General features: G+C 36.5%; 1 pseudogene; it reads right to left on the reverse strand.

Annotated features, from left to right (window-relative positions):
• Positions 1-15,842: 15,842 nt before the first annotated feature.
• On the reverse strand, positions 15,843-17,993 carry LOC102543405 (AP-3 complex subunit beta-2 pseudogene; annotated as a pseudogene).
• Between the last annotated feature and the right edge of the window lie 273 nt (positions 17,994-18,266).

Genomic DNA, 18,266 nt, shown 5'->3' on the forward strand with positions numbered 1-18,266 from the left:
TGAGAGAAGGAACCATGTGTTTCATGATTTCCCTAACCCAGTGCAATGAGAAGGCAGAAACAAGCTTAAGTCTAGATGGCAGATCTACAGTGTGAATTTTCTTTCTTTTAGTTGGATATAACATTAAGAGCAAGTTACAATATTTTATTATTCATGAGAATGATGAAATAAATTTATTGGGAGAATATAAAGTAGGTCAGTAAAAATTTTATTGCTTCCCTGTTACACATACCGGTCAGTGGTTTCAGTTAAATTAAACATTTAAAAGGTTGCCCAATGTTTTATTCAAATAAAAACATTGTGCAATAAAATTGCATATTCCAGAATTTGGGACAGGCCAAAAGGATCATAGAAATATGTATGATAGCAGGAGTGAGGGAGAAGACTAGCCAGGAGGCGTGTACAGCAGGTATCACTTTATAGGTGATTGAGAAATTTCACCTGCTGGCCTGTTCATTATGAAACTCCTCTAATGGCTCTTCACCAAATTCCATTATTATCACTCTACTTTGGAAAAATCGATTTGTTTAGACATCTAGATAGTGCTCTTAACAAATGTCTTACTACCCTTGGAGACTGGACAAGATGTAATAAACTTGGAGATGAAGGATTATCTCAATATTAAAGAAAAATGAGCAGAAAGTCCATTTCACAAAGAATAAACCAGTGAGATTACTATGAAGTTGTATAATCTTTATCAATATCCATTAACAGTGCATTTAAAGAATGAATGGTAAACATTAGAAGTCTTTGCAGGTAACTAATTCCCAACTTAACCAAGGTTAAACAGTAAGAAAATATATAAACTACTCTGAGAAGAAACCCAGAAAATTCACAGAATCAAAGCAGAGCTGAAGAAACTGGAGCTCTGGGAGCTGAAGGGAAGCAGATATCTCAAAGATTTTTGTCTCCATCTATCTCATCATTGTTTGTCTCTTTTTAGCTTCATTCTGCAGACAAACTCTCTCCTTATGCCAGGAAAGACGGCTACTGTCCTCTCTAGCATTCCATCCTCCCAGTTAAATAATTCCAGTGAAAAGGGAAAACATACCTTTTTCCTCCAATCAAATAAATACTAGGAAGAGCACAGATTCTTACTTACCTACATCACATCCCCACTTTGTTGGCCCCATCACAGGTATGTATTAACAAAGCTTTGCCTGATGAACAGTTTATATGTGAAAAAAGATGACATCTGTAAAAACGTGTATACAAACAAGCACATACACATTTGGGAACAATGCTATTAACTGATAATAGTTATGATGAAATTCTCAAGAAATATATTTGGTAGAAAGTTAAATGCTAAAAAATGTTGTATTAACAGGAAATCACAAAAATGTAATCATAAAAAGATAATGACAAAGAAATAATGCCCTAATTTGAAGCACTATAAAATTTAATAAAATTTTTGCCAATAGTAAAATAGGCAAAATATATCAATGGAAGAGTTTCTAAATGAGTAATAAAAATGGTCAATAAACCTATGAAATACATAATAAACTTCATACTAATACAAAATGGAAACAACAATATGCCATTTCTTACTTGGTTAACTAGCACCTGATAAATAGCTGGAGATTTTTATAGAGAAACAGCTCACTTACATCTTGCTTATAAAAGTGTGAATTGATTCCACCTCTCAAGAAATCTCTTTGGCAATGCAAATCAGAAGACTTAGATATTCTAACATTTGTCCTAATACATCTTTGTCCAGTAATCGATCAGAGAAGTAATGATTAATCACTTATATAATTAATAAGTGGAAAAATGTTTGATTTTAAAAGCTGATATAATGCTTAAAAATTGGAATAGCATAAATGTCCAAGAGGGAAATTAGCAGAGAAATTACAATAACCCTTATAATGAATATTTTTCAGCAATTTAAAAAATCTCATTTTGAAACATACAAAATGATAGGTCAAAGCAAAAGTTATTATCATACATATGATAAATAAATACATAAAATATTATATATATGATTGTTTATAGTACAGATTTATCAGAATGTTATCAACAGCCATGTCTGGGCTTTTTTTTTTCTTTTAATTGAAGTACAGTCAATTGGCTTTTTGAATATAAATTTTTCTTCTTTACTTTTAGTTTTCATTTTGTTATCATTTTTTTACTTTGCCCGTTTTTTTTAATTTAAGTATACTTAATTTACAATGTTGTGTTAGTTTCAGGTGTACAGCATAGTGATTCAGTTATACGTACATATATATTTTTCAGTTTTTTTCCATTATAGGTTATAATAAGGTATTGAATATAGTTCTCTGTACCTATATAGTAGGTCCTTGTTGTTTATCTATTTTATGTATAGTTGTGCTCATTGATTTTTAATTTGAGGCCCATTACTTTCTGGGTGTCTAGTATTTCCACGAAGGAGCTTCACTGTCCCTGTGGATCCCTTGAAACCTAAATTGCATAGAATTATTTGTTCAACGTATACTCTCTACTGACACAACAGCTTATGTTCCACTAGCAGGAGGAAACAAAGTTTTAAAAAATATATTAAAAAAAAAATCCCAGTTATCTTTTTCTTTTCCTTGTCCATTTATGTGAGTTCTGTCTTTGAGTATGATTTTTGAGTGATACATGTAATTTATAACAGATGGATACTGATAATGGGAAAGAGAGGAAGAGACAAGAATAGAGAAGCAGGAAGAAACAGGATGAGGTAGAAAAAGATAAGTTCTATAAGCTGAAAATTCAAGGAATTTTTTATGGTGAATGGCTGTTTAAGCAAGTGAGTGGTTTGGACACTGGTGAGTAGAGATATAATCTGAGTGTAAGTAAAAATGTATTAGATGATGTGTTGCTTTGGGATATTAATTGGATCCCCTTTAAAATTCTTTAAGACTTGCAATTAACATTAGGAATCTTTCTATTATTGCTTTTATTTGCTGGACTCTATCTTTTAATATAATACCAAGTTGCACAAATATTAAGACACATGTGAAGCTGATTTAGTAGGGTTACAAATATTTATCTGAGGGAAAATTTTATATAGAGTTAATTAGATTTTCAAAAAATCCATGGTATTAGTTGAGGGCAACATGCATGCATATCTATTCTGTTTAAGATTAAAGGGAAAACGCTACACAGAATTATTTTCTAGAGCCATTCCCTCAGTGGTGATCACCTCAACTATCTTTTTTGTTTTTAGAGTTTTATTAGGCCTGTAATAGTCTCAAGAGTTTTCTCTTCAATTGCATCTAAGTTCTTCTATAATAATTGAATTAGAGCCCAGCACAGAAAGAACACTGTATTCAAGTGAAATAATTAAATAGAGCTTAATGAAAGGATTATTTATAAAAAGTGTTATTAAGATTGCAGGAAATGAACAAAGCATGGTGAATTACCTGGGTTTAGCTGTAGTAGGAGATATTGCCATTCTGAGGCCTGAGGTATAAGGAGGAGAAGTTATTGGAACCTGGAAAGAGCTGTAACTACAATAGAGATTCCTCAAACAAAGGTTGCGTCTTTTGGAAGAGAATCATATATATGTGCTTGCAAACCTAGATCTAGCATGGAGGGAGCCAAGAGTATACATACCACGGTCTTTATCTCTTCCCACCCTCCAATCTCCACCCAGTTTATCTCTGTGGATGTACCCAGTGGGACTCCAGGTGGTAAGGAGGCCTTGTTGATACAATTCATGTATGCCAGACCTGTGAGACAAGGAAGAATTGTGAGGGGCAGAGAACTGATCTTGAGGAACAGACAATAGGTACACAGGACATTTGAAACTATTATCTATCAGATAATTCATTATCTCTACATATAAAGTGGACATCACAATATGCACCCAAAATACATAAAAGTATAAGAATAATCTGATTGTAAAGATAGTAATGGAGCCTTGTGTCTTGTGTAATTATTTGTTTCTCCTGTGGAGTCTGAACCTTCTGCATGCATTGCCACCTATTCCGAATAGGAGCATTTGAGCTCTAGAGAATTAAAGGATAATCTTTGTCTTGTCATTCTTTTTATTATTTGTTTTATTTTTGCCATCTTAACAGTGTACTGCATTAAATTGAAAGATACATTTTTGGAGCAACCTAGAATTATATTCAAATTGCAGGTCCACTGTCACCAAGCTGTAATGACTATTTAACTAACCTAGCTTATACAAAAAAAAAAAAGAGAGAGAGAGAGAGAGAATCTCCTCTTTGTAAAGAAGGACTATTGATACTAACTCCAAAAATAATTTTTGAAGGTTATATAAGGCTTTTTATAAAGGGCACATATCACTATACTTGACACTTGACACATACTAATAACATGTTACTTTTAGGCTCACCACACTCCCCTAACAACCTTCCCCTTTTTTCAAAGTAGTATAGGCTCATTTTTCCAATTGAGAGAGACTAAGAATATTCCATGGCTGTCATAGCACTAAAGATTCAAACAAAAAGAGACTCTCATGCATGAAAATTTTTAGCTTAAATGGGGAATGTTTGCAGACGTGTGCGTATAGGTGCATGTGTGCACATTTCTGTGTTCAGGGGTGTGGTTGGTATGGAGGAAAGGAAATAAAGCATCAGGAATAGAAAGCTTTCTCCATGCTTAATAAAGCTGAATGTCTAGAACAAAGAAGACTGACTGCTAAGTGCATGAAGCCCTGATTTTTCACCACTGGGGCTGTAATTCAAGTTCAAAGCGATACCCTGATTGCCACAACTGGGACTCTGGTTGTGGCAACATCTAAGTCACCCATGGTAAGTGCTTGAATTGATGCTATGGATAAACAAGACACATTTATTTTCCTAGCTGAAGTCCTAAAATTTGAAATTTTGTAAAGCAAAACAAGACAATAATAAAATATCTGATGGATTTAGTCTCTGAATTAGGAGCATATTTCTGACAGAGGCCATCATCACCAACCACTGCATGGTTCACCTTACATCTGCCTTCGTGTTTTTTTTTCTGTCACTTAAATTAGAGAAATTTAGGGTACATACTAATATGGTTGCATTCAATCCACTAGAAGCAATCCTAGGTGCCTAGAGGGATATTCCAAAATGTTCATGATATACCACTCCAAGCATACAAAATTTTCATATGTTGGGTTGTGATCCACTATAAAAGTCATGAATGTTAATAACTCAAAACATATCTCTATAAAAGCTCTACGGCATACTTTTCCTCCGCACACACCCTCACCATGTTGCAGGATTATCATAATGCAACATAATACCATCTGATGATAATTATCTAATGAAGTTTCTATGTGTATAAAAGAAACAGAGGTACATTCCATTTAATTGAAAGCATATCTCTGCATGTAGGGGTTGGAAAAATTAAATAATAGGCTCCTTCTGAAACACATGGCACATAACAGAGAAACAATGAATAATAAGTTGCTCACCGCATCCACGTGTCCTGCAGTGACAGTTAGCCTTTGCTATTGTTCATTTTCTGTAATACAAAATAAGGACAGTAGTTTCTTTTCCACACTGGTACTGATGAATTTGATTGAAAAGATGTCAAATCACTAGTAGAGTGTCTTGCCTAAAAAAAACAAAAAAGAAATCCTTGACATGGCATAAAGCTGAGTCTTTAAATAAAACATGAGTAAGTTAATGAGCTATTGGTATAAATATATATACAGACATTGCTCCAAGTTACAAACATCAGTCTGAGAATATGTGATCCTGAAAATGTTGCTTGTCAACAACCATTTATTTAAGGAGTCATTAATTCCTATTAAAATTAATCTAAAACTGACAATGTTTCTCTTCCTGGAAAAATAAGCCCAGCATTATTGTGGTGATGTTGATAGTATGCATTCATATTTACATACTATAGATAACTGAAAACTTTGTCACTGCATTAATAACATTAAAAAAAAAAAATTCCTGAAGCAGTCAGGCCCTTAGTAGCAACTGCAGCATCAGTCACTTCCGATTGTTCAGAAAACAGCATTAATTGAAATAGTTCAAATCATCCATGGATTGTGTCAAACATCATCCCCTACACATCTTTGCCTGGAAGGGGTACTGATTTTGTGGAAAATAACAATTTCAAAATAAAAAACATATTTAATGCAAAATATTGGTCACAATATTATATAAATCAATGTTCTACTGAAAAACAAAGCAATTTTGAAATTTTCTCTTCCCAGAGACTGCAACAGATTCTGACGTTGTATTAAGTATCCTACCACCCAAAATAAGTTTGCATGCATATCAAAACTAGGTATATATTGCCTTATATTTTGTAAGGAAAATATTTTTAATGGAAATTTAGCTGATTTACAATATTGTGATAGGTGTATAGAAAAGTGATTCAGTTACATATATATTTTTTCAGATTATTTTCCATTATAGGTTATTACAGGATATTGAATATAGCTCCTTGTGCTATGTAGTACATCCTTGTTGCTTATCTATTTTATATGTAGTAGTTTGTATCTGTTAATCCTGTATGCTTAAGTTAGACAGAGAAAGACAATTATATGATATCACTTATATGTGGAATCCAAAAAGTAATACAAATGAATGTACAAAACAGACTCACAGACATAGAAAACAAACTTATGGTTACCAAAGGGGAAAACAAGAGGAGAGAGATATATAAAGAAAAATCTTATTTAAGAAGAGCAATGAGAGAGAGGAATGAGGCTCTGTGTCTCTAAATCATCTGAGACAGAATATAATATAATCTAATATGGTATAATGTGATGGGATATGGTGATATAATATGCTATATAATGAAATGGACTATAATATAGTTGTATCTCCTTCATATCTAAATTGGATCAGTGTAATAAATAAATGGTTTTAAAATTGTATTTTCTTCTTTCTAAGGAAAAATATCTTTAATTATGAGATTGTGTATAAAATGCCATGCCTCTCCATTCTACCTCCACACCCCACTTCTGTGGGGACCTCACAGTATAGCTAGACCTTGGTGGACAGCCAGAATTTGAATCAAAACTAAACCACACTAAATTGCACTTAGCTAAACTAAACCAAACTAACACAAAGCATTAGATTAGGGGATGAAAGTATCTAAATATATCCAGCTAAATAACATGCTAATAAAACATTGACTCTATTGCTTTGATCATATCGCCACAGACTTATTAGATCAGAACTTTTTTGAATCCTTCTGAATAGGAGGGCTACCTGCTAGATTTTTCACCTGTGAAAGGATAAGAGACAGAGTTATGCAGAGGGGTGTTTCCTTCACCAGAAGTAAGTCTCAGGCCTTTGTCCTTAAAGGTCCAGAAACTCCATTTTGAATTCGTCTGTGATATAATATAGATCATTCTCAGGAGTGCTGATTTCAGTAAATAGGCTCAACAAAACCCATGTGCAAATGAAAAGGGCAAAGCAAATGACTGTAAGTATCAAAAAAAGGTGACTTACATTTGCCCTAAGAGCAACATAATCAAGTTAGGCAGAAGCCAGATTCTCAGAACTTGGTTTAAAGAGACTTGTGACATGAACCAAATGTGCAACAGTGTCAGAATCCTTTAATATAATGCTTCCATCCCCACAATGGAGATTTATCTCTCAGGTCGAGCAAATTTGTCCTTCACTCTCTCCCCAGGACAGCATTTGAATGAACAATACCCACCTGCTCCGCTACACCGATCGTTTTTTTCAAGGCTTGCAAGAATCCTATTTGACTGGCACGTTTGATGATTGGGCATTGGAGACCTGTTAGGGAGTGTTCCCTGATTCAGGTATTTAGTAAATGCTTGATCTCTGGGAGGTAAGCACTTAGGACTTTGTAAGAGAGAAGAGAAGATGTTGAATCAATGGCCAATCAGCCTAAATCTCTTTCTTGGGGGCAAAGAAGTGTAATGGAAAACCACAGACTTATGAGTAAAACCTACCTATATTATTTAGTTTTCATATATTACCTCTGTGACCTTGAGGAATTTGTTAAATAGCTCTGAGTCTTAATTCTCTCAAGTGTATTTACCTCATGTAATGATCATGGATACAAAGTGCCTGGAACCCGGTAGGTGTTCCATCTACATTTATGTTTCTTCTATTCTTTCCCTCTTATCCTTATGACACTTGAAATGAAACTGGGATGATAAACTCACATGTGTATTTTGAGAGCTACATGATTCTCTTGCAAAGAAGTCCATCAAAGGACAGAAATAGCATTATCTCTCAAAAGTCTAAGGATGCCTAAGTGTTTCATTTTCTCTCTCTAAACTTTTGCCAAATCACAACACTAGTGAATTTCTAGGTCACCAATATTTTTAGTACAGGCATCTTTCTTTCCATCATATGTTCTTCCACTCCTATATCCAATTTTTGTCTCTTCTCCCAATTGTTTTAGCTTTCTTTCCCTGAGGCAAATATGTCCAAACTTCTCTCTTCTCCAGTGGTTTTAAAAGCTACTCCTTACATTCTGCTTGTCAGAAAATTAAAGTTAAATATTAACAGAGCGTTTCATTTATTTCTTAAACTTAAAATCAGTGCCTTCATGGCTGAGCTGGTCTTTAATGACAATGATAACTTTCATTATTTACAAATCACTGCTGATGTGTGTTTTGCTTAGTCTGTAGCTAGTGTTTCTTACAGTTCACAGCTGGCACAGTGAGGAGAAAATGCAGAAACTTCCTTCGGCATTATCACAATGCTGATGAGAAGAAAAAGAGGAAGATTCAAGAGTGTTTCAACCTTTGCTTGAAAATCAAGTGTGTGATGACTAAGTTATGACATGTAAAGTTAGAGCAACATACGCTCTAACTATTCATTATCTTTTAATTATTACCTGTTAATTTGGGGGAGACTTAGAAGGACTATGAGTTCTGAATACCCAGTATGGACCAGGCATAAGAGCAGGCATTTTACCCAAGGAAAAGGAACTAACATTTGCTAAGTGTCTGCTAGATCGTAGAAACCAGGCTGCTTTTTATGTATACATTTTATTTAAACCACTAATCCCCAGAATGTAAAACCTTCTTTTTGTAAGTGAAAAAATAGTTTTAGAAGATTTACAGACAAAGCAAGTAAGTAGAAGAAGCAGGGATTAAACAGGTCTGAGTAAGTCCCCAAATTTTACACTTTCAAAACTACGACGTTAGTATAATCAGGGGAGTAAAAATCCTATTAACAAATGGAGCATTGAATCTACATTTCTTAGAGTTATTATATAATTAATTTTTTTCCCAAATGTAGTTTCTATCTTGAAGGGAATGTAATGTACAAATTATTGTAAACGTTCTTCCAATTAGTTCAAAATATCAAACACATTAAGAACCATCCCAATTATTTTTGGTTTTAATTCCAAAATTTATCAGCAAACCATTTTTTATATTAAGCCTAAAGCAAATTTCACAAGTCACTATCAGTATTATTCAAATCTTTTTGTAAATGGAGACCAAAATATGACGGCTCTGTTGTATCACAATGGACCAGAATAAGAGCATCTTTCTTCCAGAATGACTCTATGGTAAATTCTTTGATTTTATGATTGCTAATTCTGATCTTCTTACCTAATCTCACTTTAGAAAGTGGTTGGAGGACTATTCATTTTTTATCCAGGTTTTTCAGATCTCTCCCCTCTTATCTCATCTCACAGTTCTTTGCTGTTCTTATCTGGTGACTGTTAGACTCTAGATGTTTTTTAATATCAAATTTATTTCTCCTGATAGGCTCTGATCATCTGGGGAAGGATCGAATTTTATTTTTATATCATTTGCAATACCCATTGACAGACAAATATCAAAAGAGATATAGAGTCAAGAACTGTAGAATAGATTTTAGATCAAATTTATAGATTTGTGATCAAATGCATTTATAAACTTAGGCAAATTAATGAATTCCCTGAGTTTTGGTGCCCGAGAACCTTGCAGGTTGTTTCAAGAAACTTTAAGAAGCCTTCTCATAGCCATTATTTTTAAGAATATCCAGGGTTTATTGAAAACATATCAGTTGTATACATTGAGTAAATTATTAACCTTGTTTATACTCAGTTTCCTCATCTACATAATAAATATGAAAATAATTACTATGTTGGAAGATTATAATGAATATTGAACAAGGTGATATAACTAAGATTCTTAGCACTGTGTTTCTATAAATGTTCAACAATTTCAACAATTTGCCATATTCCTCAAAATGACCAATGGCATCCCTTCTTCTTCACCTCCAGTTCACACCCTCAATACCTGCATGCTTTACTTACCCTGGAAGAAGTCTAGAAATCCAAGTAAAAGAAAAGAAGATGGATGTAGTCTGCTAGAACAAGAACTTCTAGCTCAGTTAGTGAAGGATGATGGGTCAGAGTTGAATAAATTCCCTTATGTTGTTAAATGATAAGAAATTTCATGTAAGATCATCTTTTCAAGCACAAGAAGCAAATAATAAAAGGAACATTATGAGTTCTTTGAAATGCAGCTAAAGGAGCTATGGTTAAATTTTTAACAAGGTAGAGGCATTAACTAAACAAACCCTGACAGTTTCATAGTCACATAGACACCTGACAAAGGTATGATTTGTGAACCACCCTTAAGAGATCCTTCTGCATTTTCCTCCAAAATTCTGTTTTGTTTCTTTACTATGGAGCCTTCAATGTCATCCCCTAGTTTCTCTGTTAGCCACATATGTTTAAAAAGTACAGCTAACATTTCCTTTCATCAATGATCAGAAGAGAGCTTCTCTTTTGCATCTCACTGCATTGATCTTCTCTAAAAAGAGGGACATTATTGAAGAAAATGAATCAATTTCTTCAAGCTTTCAGAATGGAGACTGTCTTTCTTAGGTTTTGCCATTTTTTCTCAAGTACTAATATGGTAGATGGTACACAATGCCCCAACTATAAATAAGACTGAAAAATTACAGATTATGCCATATGTAATTTATAATACTTAAGAGAAAGGTGACCTGATAGAAATATATCTTACTGAGCACCTATCAAATGCTAGGCATTTGTTATTTAATTTACATATAATTCTCTCATAATCCTCACAAAGATGCAGTGGAGTGGGAAATATTAATCTTATTTTTCAGTCAGGAAACTAAGGTCAGAAGGTTGAAAACAAATGAATATAAATATCCCCTGTGGAAACAATTCCTGTAGGAGAGAAGCTTGAGAGAGAAATGGGATGAGAAATGAATCCCATTTACTTACTTTCTAGCAGGAAAAATATTATTTTTACTAATAATTTATGTTATATTCGTAGTTTAAATTTATTTTGAGTAGTATTTTCATGTTATTTCATTTTAGTATAAAAGAAAAATAGAACTTTTAGGTATAATTTTCTCATTAAATTAGTTTAATCCCCTCCTCCACCTCAGAAGCACATTTCAAATTTTGTAGAGCAATTGGCTAAGAAAACAATGTATTTTTTGATAGAAAAATGCACTTTATATAGAACAGCCCAAGAGTAAATTCCCTTTTATATTATTTAGGAATGAACATATGCATTGACTCATAAAGGAATATCTATTATTTTAGGTATTTTTATTAATGATCAGTCATCTTAGTAGCAGAAACAATAAGCTAATAACTTTGAAACCACTGTAGAAAGTTATCATAATAAAAAGCCCAGAGAAGTGTGTGCAAAACTGATTTCATTGAATTTTCAGTATTCTCCCTTATAAAGACAATAAATACATTTATTTATATATTTATTTTTCTCAGATGAACTCACTGTGAAGCACAAATAGGTCCCTAACCACAGAGATTTTACAGTTTGCTAAACCTTTTTTCTCCTAGAGATTCCAGCCAACTTCTCAAACCTCAGCTCTTTTCCAAAGGAAATCAGCATCTCTGAATGGTGCCACCACGTTGTTCCCTCACCACTGATGTGTGTTCAGAGATGCAGGGCAAAGAATGAGAATGGGGAGCCCTTGAGATAATTTTTCTTTGTTCCATACCTCAGAGTCAACCTGCACACCCCTGAAGGGGCTCTGGGCCCACTCTTCCTGAGTGCTGCTTGAAATATGCTGTGTAGGTTTCTTAAGAGGAAAAGAGGTACGAAGAATATGGATAGGAGGGTGAGTGTTGTTAGGGCCCAGGGCAGGCCACCCAAACATGTGCCTTTCTGGCATGTTGATGATTTTGAATTAAAGTTACTTAAGAAACCACCAACGTAAGAGGGACACTCTGACCCTCCTCAGTCTCCCTGAAGGTAGGTAATAAATCTTGCACGTGAAAAGTGTACTCCCTCCATGTGGAGGCAGAAGGATACCCTTATCACCAGCGACAGGAAATTAGGGCAGAGAATCCTTCATAAACAAACCTTGTAACTTCTATAATTTACTGCCCCAAGCCCAAACTCTGTTTAGATTCTTCAGTATCTCATCACCCAAAGCCTAAGTTTCTTGGTCCTGTCAATTCCTCACAAATTCATTGTTTCTTTGTCTTAAATTATAAAAGCTGCCAGCTTTGTCCAATCCTGAGGTCCTGTTTCTATGAGACCTCTGTGTGCACAAGTTAAAATTAATTTCTTTTTCTCTTGTTAATCTGTTTTGTGTTGATTTTATTATTAGTCCAACCATAAGAACTCAAGAGAAGTAGAGAAGGAAATTTTCCCCTCCCTGACAATGAGCATATATGTGTGTGTGTTGGAGGGGGTTCCTGCTATTGTTTAATTTTAGATAATCTTACTGAAGTTTTGTAAGTAGCATAACTACAGAAGAGTGAGTTTTTATGCACACTTTTATTGAAAATCTATCCAAAATCCACTCATATTCTTTAAAGATAAGCAATAGACAACATTGTATTCATGTGTTTTAAAAAAAAGATTTGAATAGACAATTTGTAAGAGAGGAAGAAATACTGATTGAAAAGTACATACGGAAATATTCTACCTCTCAGCAATCAAATACAAAGTCAGCTTCAGGGTTAGACACAAATGAACAAACATAAAAAAACCCAGAACATTTAATATGAGAATGTTTACAGTAAACAGGCAATTTTACCCTGATGATGAGGCAAAAATTGTGGTAGTCTTATCAGAAAATGTCACAGAATATATCAAACTCTTAAATATTTTTAATAACCAACCTTTAAGATGTAATCCCACTTCTATAAATAAATCCTGAGAGGTCAAAAAACCAAGGGAAAAAAAAACCAAAACCAGCAAAAAGTTAAAATATCCACATTGATGTACATACATATTGTATAGCCTTATTCAAAATACTGACTACTTGGCAGTGATACTTAGAATTGAAGAGAGGAATGGACAAATAAATTATGGCATGTTTTATATAAAGAAATATTATGCAAGGATTAAATTCATCTTTACAAAATATTATAGTATGGAACATATTTGTTTTACATTATGTGAAAAGACATATACTTTTTAAATACAATATTTAATATGATATCAAAGTTATTTACAGTTTAAAATACAAAGCATGAGAGAGGTATACTGAAAATGTTAATTTTTATTAGTTACTGTCTGTTATTATGGGTACTCTTTTTTTTCCTATTTTTCTATTTTCTATATCCCAAATCTTTTCTCAGGAGCACATATTAATTTTTAAAATGAATAAAAATAAATCTCATTAAAATTATTTTTAAGATGAGCCTAAGTGTTTGGAAGGCTTTTTGAGTGGGATTTATCATTTTATTAAAAACTAAAATAAGCTATTCACCACCACCTCCCCAAAATGTTGAAAGATGTCATTTGAATAGCATGGATTACTCCTCCAGAAAACGAGATCACATTCCTGCTTCATTTATTATTTTAGAAAACTCACCTTTCTACCATCCACAATATGGGCCATCATTCACATCGAACTTAATTAGAAAACAGTTTGGAAGTCGGAGAAATTCCTAATTTAAATCAATTAAAGGGAAAGTTGTCAGGTTTGTTTTGGGTTTGCTTATCTCTACTCTCGCAGCAGGACTGAAGAGATCTGTCTTTCCCAATCTCTTTATCTTCCTCCAGGATTATGTCATAGTATTCAGTGTGTAAATCTAGGAACTCCTCGGGGCAATTAGCATCCGAGACTCCTGCCATAGCCAGGAGAAGTCCGGGTGACAAACGAAGGCGTCCCAGGGTTCCATGCTGAAAATTCTTTGATGGGTGCTTCAATTCACAAATGAGATATCTCTAGTTGGTGGGGCCAGGCAACCTGGTACTCTAGCCCCATTTGTATTTTGTGTTGAGAGCTCCTCTTCCTTCCCTCACTCATGCCCTAAATTCTATTGTGTCACAGTTAATCTAGTTATCAAATGGAAAGAGCGTGTCAGATAGTGATTATTTAAGGGGCGCATTCCCTTCGCCGAGTAGATCATTACAGGTCCTTTACCTCTCCATTGCTAAAATAAGACTGTCACCTGCCCATATCCCTGCTGGTTTAAAATGTGTGCTCACTCTCCACACAACTTATATAGAACTACTTTCTGTATAGTAATTCCGTGTTTTCATGCATTCTAAAATCATCATTATCTGCCAAGCACAGGGGACAAGACATATTCTCTATAGTGGCTATATATATATATACACACACACATTCTCTCCAAAATTAGGGCACATGGTCATTTATATCTGCCTTATGTCTTAGAGTGTGGTCCATGAGAACAGGAACCAAGTTTTAACCATCTTTAGTACTCCAAGATACAGATGGCTCTCAGTTTATGACAGAGTCAATGAATGAATGAGTTTTAAAAGTAATAGCTGTCCTGTGTGACTTCTGAGTGCAAAAGCAGTAAAAGATTTCAAAGTGATGGAATTTCTGAAGTCTTAATAATTTAAGAAAATAATCCAGGATATTTGAAACTAGACATACCTTAAAGTTCCAGCATATAGCGTGGTTTACACATAAAGTAAATGAAATTTCTGGACAAGAGACTGGCAAGTCTAGGCTATATTATATAGTCATGCATTTAGGATATTTAATGGGAAATCCTAGACCAGAGGTTAGAAGACTCTGTTCAGGCTTTCTATCTCTATAGTCAAAGTAGATGTAAAAGTCAAAACAATTACCCAAGTAATTAGGATGATTAGATTTTCTGTTCTCCTCACATAATTTTTGTATGTAGCTTTGTTTCCTATCAGATTATAAACTCTTTAAAGTGAGAGATGCCATTCTTCTTTGAGTTTCCAGAATTGCCTTTCCTGGCCTGTGTCTTGATAGATGCTTACTTGGTTAATTGCTGTAAACTAGCTCTGACAGAATGAGCAGGCTCCAGAGATCACATTTCTCTTACTGTTTTGTTCTTTCTTCTGGTACCTCAATTCCAGTTTACCAAGGTTTCTGAAAGGCTGGTTCCATGTGAAAGAGCGCAGGGCAGAGACAGTGGTACCGCTGAAACATGAGCTGTCTAAGACGTAAGTTAACAGTTTTAAACTCTCCTCTGCTTTAAAATTATGTCAGACACTTTTAAAAGGAAGATTCCTAGGCTCACATCTAGATATTCTGATTCAATGTCCTTCGACTACAGTCCAGAAGTACACTTTTTATTTATTTATTTACTATTGACAGTATATACATATATACATACATGTAATATGATAACATTGTGTTAGTTTCAGGTGAACAATGTAATGATTTGATATTTGTATACATTGCAAAATGATCAACCACAATAAGTCTAGTTAATATCCATCATATTCATAATATATTTTGTAACCTATATTAAGGAGAAGACATTTTACTGAGGTTTTGCTACATTAATAGCTATAGAAAACCAGGAGGACTGAAGGGAGCAGCTGCTGTTTCCTTCTGCACAGGTCACTAAGGAACTCATGAGGAGGGGAATTGGCAGGGGTGACTGATAATAATCAGAGGGAGAGAAGACCCCCTGGATGTCGTCTGGCCTAGGCAATCTGATATGGGGGGGTGGGGCTAACAGCCCAGATGTTATGAGGGACAGGTAGGGGCCAAAGATGTCACGGAACTTCGGAGTCATTGTGTTAGAGCCTGCACCATGTTCTTTACCAGCATGGTGCCCATCACCATCTTCCTGCTATAGACTGTCACCTGGGCAGCTCCAATGGGCAGGGCATTCCAGGGTCAGCAGGACCTGTCTCCCACTGGTCAATGTCCTTTCTGCAAACCTGAACTCACCATATGCCCCACCAGGACACAATCCAGGTAGGAAGTGGCAGTCACTTTCTGCACCACAATGAGGTTACTCTGACAGGTGTCTGGCAACTTGATCTCCTTTATGATCTCATTCATGCCTGCCAGTTTTCCCTGTTCCTGAACTCTTTCTCACTCAGTATCAGCTCCCCAGTGGCTGGATGGAGACAGAACTGAGGGATTTGACTTCACAGTTGGAAGCCTGGCTTCCTAGTCTGAGTTACAGAAATTAATGTCCATTATAGCAGTGGCAGATTCTCTGGGTGCTAGGGGCTCATTTTAGGATGCTGTTGCCAGTGGAAGTTTAGGGGATGCTCACATGTGGACCCTGGATGGGGGTATCGAAGCTGTTGGAGAAGTGGATGTGCACAGACACACATGGAAGTCAAGGGAGAAAGACTGGTTGTTGCAGGTATGGTCCACAGATAGCCCCTCACCAGCTAAGAGGAGCAGCAGTTCCTGCCTCCCAGCACCCATCAATGGACTCAGAAGTAAGGGTGCCCGAGGGGAGTCTGAGTGATGTCAGTCTTTCTAGGTCAGAAGCCAGACGGATGGACACAACTGTGGGAGGAGAGAGGCTGGACACTGGGAGGGGTGAAGTCCTGTAGATCAAGCAGAGAGATCTCCTTGGCTGCAGGGGCACTTTTACCACTGTCTTTTCTGTTTGTTTGTTTTTTGGTTTTCCTCCAGGAGGCAGATTCCATCTGCTCTTCCTCAGACTCTGATGTTATCTCAGACTGGTGAATGACTGCTGGGATCCCTGCCGTCATCCAAGGAGGAGCCTTCTTGTCTCTCTGACTCTGTCTTCCTCTTCATCTTCCTCTTCTCACCGTCATTCTTGCTGATCCCTCCTGCTGCTGCTTCCCTTCTTCTCATCCTCATCCTGGTCATCATTATTGGACTCACTCCTGGACCCCCAAGGCTGCTCTTGCCACTGCTCTTACTGTATGTGTCACCCTCAGACTTTGGGGTCCCTGTCTGCAGAGGCTGTGCATCCTGACTACCCCTCAGGGTCTGAGTAGAACAATTTCTCTTTATTCCTCTTCTCCCCATTTGATCACTTGGTACATTCAGGTACCTCCAAGTTGTGCACGGATGAATCAGGGGCTTCCTCTGGCCAGTCTGTGAGCTTCTGGTAGCTTGTGGCCTTGGCATTGAGCAGATGGGACACTGAGCCCATCTGGAAGTGGTCCCCATCTTTGAAGGAAGATTCCAAGGCTGGAGCTGGTTTGGGTGCCAGGAAGAGCTTCTTGGCATGATGACTGAGGGTACCCACCCTGCTCTGAAGGGGCCACAAGTTGTTAGGTGAAGCGTGCTTGGTCTCTGGTCATACTTGGCCAGACTTTGTATATACAGGGTCAGTAGTGTGTCTGCTTAGAGTTGCTCAGGTGAATCTTGGCCATCAGGTTGATGACCTACCGCTTGATGATGCCCTCCTGTACTGTGAAGAATGTGGCTATTTTTCTCAGGGCATCAGGTGCAATCCTGGGGACGTGCTCACAGTACTCACCGACAAACCATAGGATTCTGCCTTGGGTCATGGGCACCTGTATGTTGTCTGTGAGCTTTGGCAAGTATTTAATGATCTCATGCTGTGCTAGCTGCTTCTGTGGCAGCTTCTTCATGATGACCACTGACTCTGTGACCCTGGGCTCATCACAGCAGGACAGTAGCTGCACCAGGTCATTGAGGCAGATGTCATCAAGTCAGCTGATGTTAGTTGCACAGCATTCAGTGATTGCACTGTGGCTGCCACAGAGTCCTTGTTTGTGCTGTGAATGGAGGTCTGGAATTCCTGAAGGGCAATATGGATATTAGTCTCATTTGCCAGGTTGGTCAGTGCTTCAAGCTTCAGGATTTTATCTGGTCGGGGTCGGTGGACCTGATACAGAGACTCTTTTAATTGGGCTCAAACATACCCGGGCACTTGATGGACATAGTGGCCACGTATTGGAGCACCAGGTACTGTACGTCACTGTGGGGAGAGGATGTATCAGAGGTACTTGTACTCCTCAGTTGGGGCAAGGGGCAGCTGTTACGGGGAGAAGTGAGGTGGGCTAATAGGAGGGAGGAAAGGGTAAGTGGAAGGAATGCACCAGTAGGTGGAGGACATCAGTGGGAGGAAGGCAGGGCTGGAGTCAGTGTGGGGGTAGGTGAACTAGGGTATGGAGGCTGGAAGGGGTGTGATGTGTTCAGGGTCCTGGAGAAGCCCCCCGCCCCTTTTTTTCTTTGAGAGCACAAACTATT

This window comes from Vicugna pacos, chromosome 9 (genome assembly GCF_048564905.1).
Source record: "Vicugna pacos chromosome 9, VicPac4, whole genome shotgun sequence".
Lineage (NCBI taxonomy): Eukaryota > Metazoa > Chordata > Mammalia > Artiodactyla > Camelidae > Vicugna > Vicugna pacos.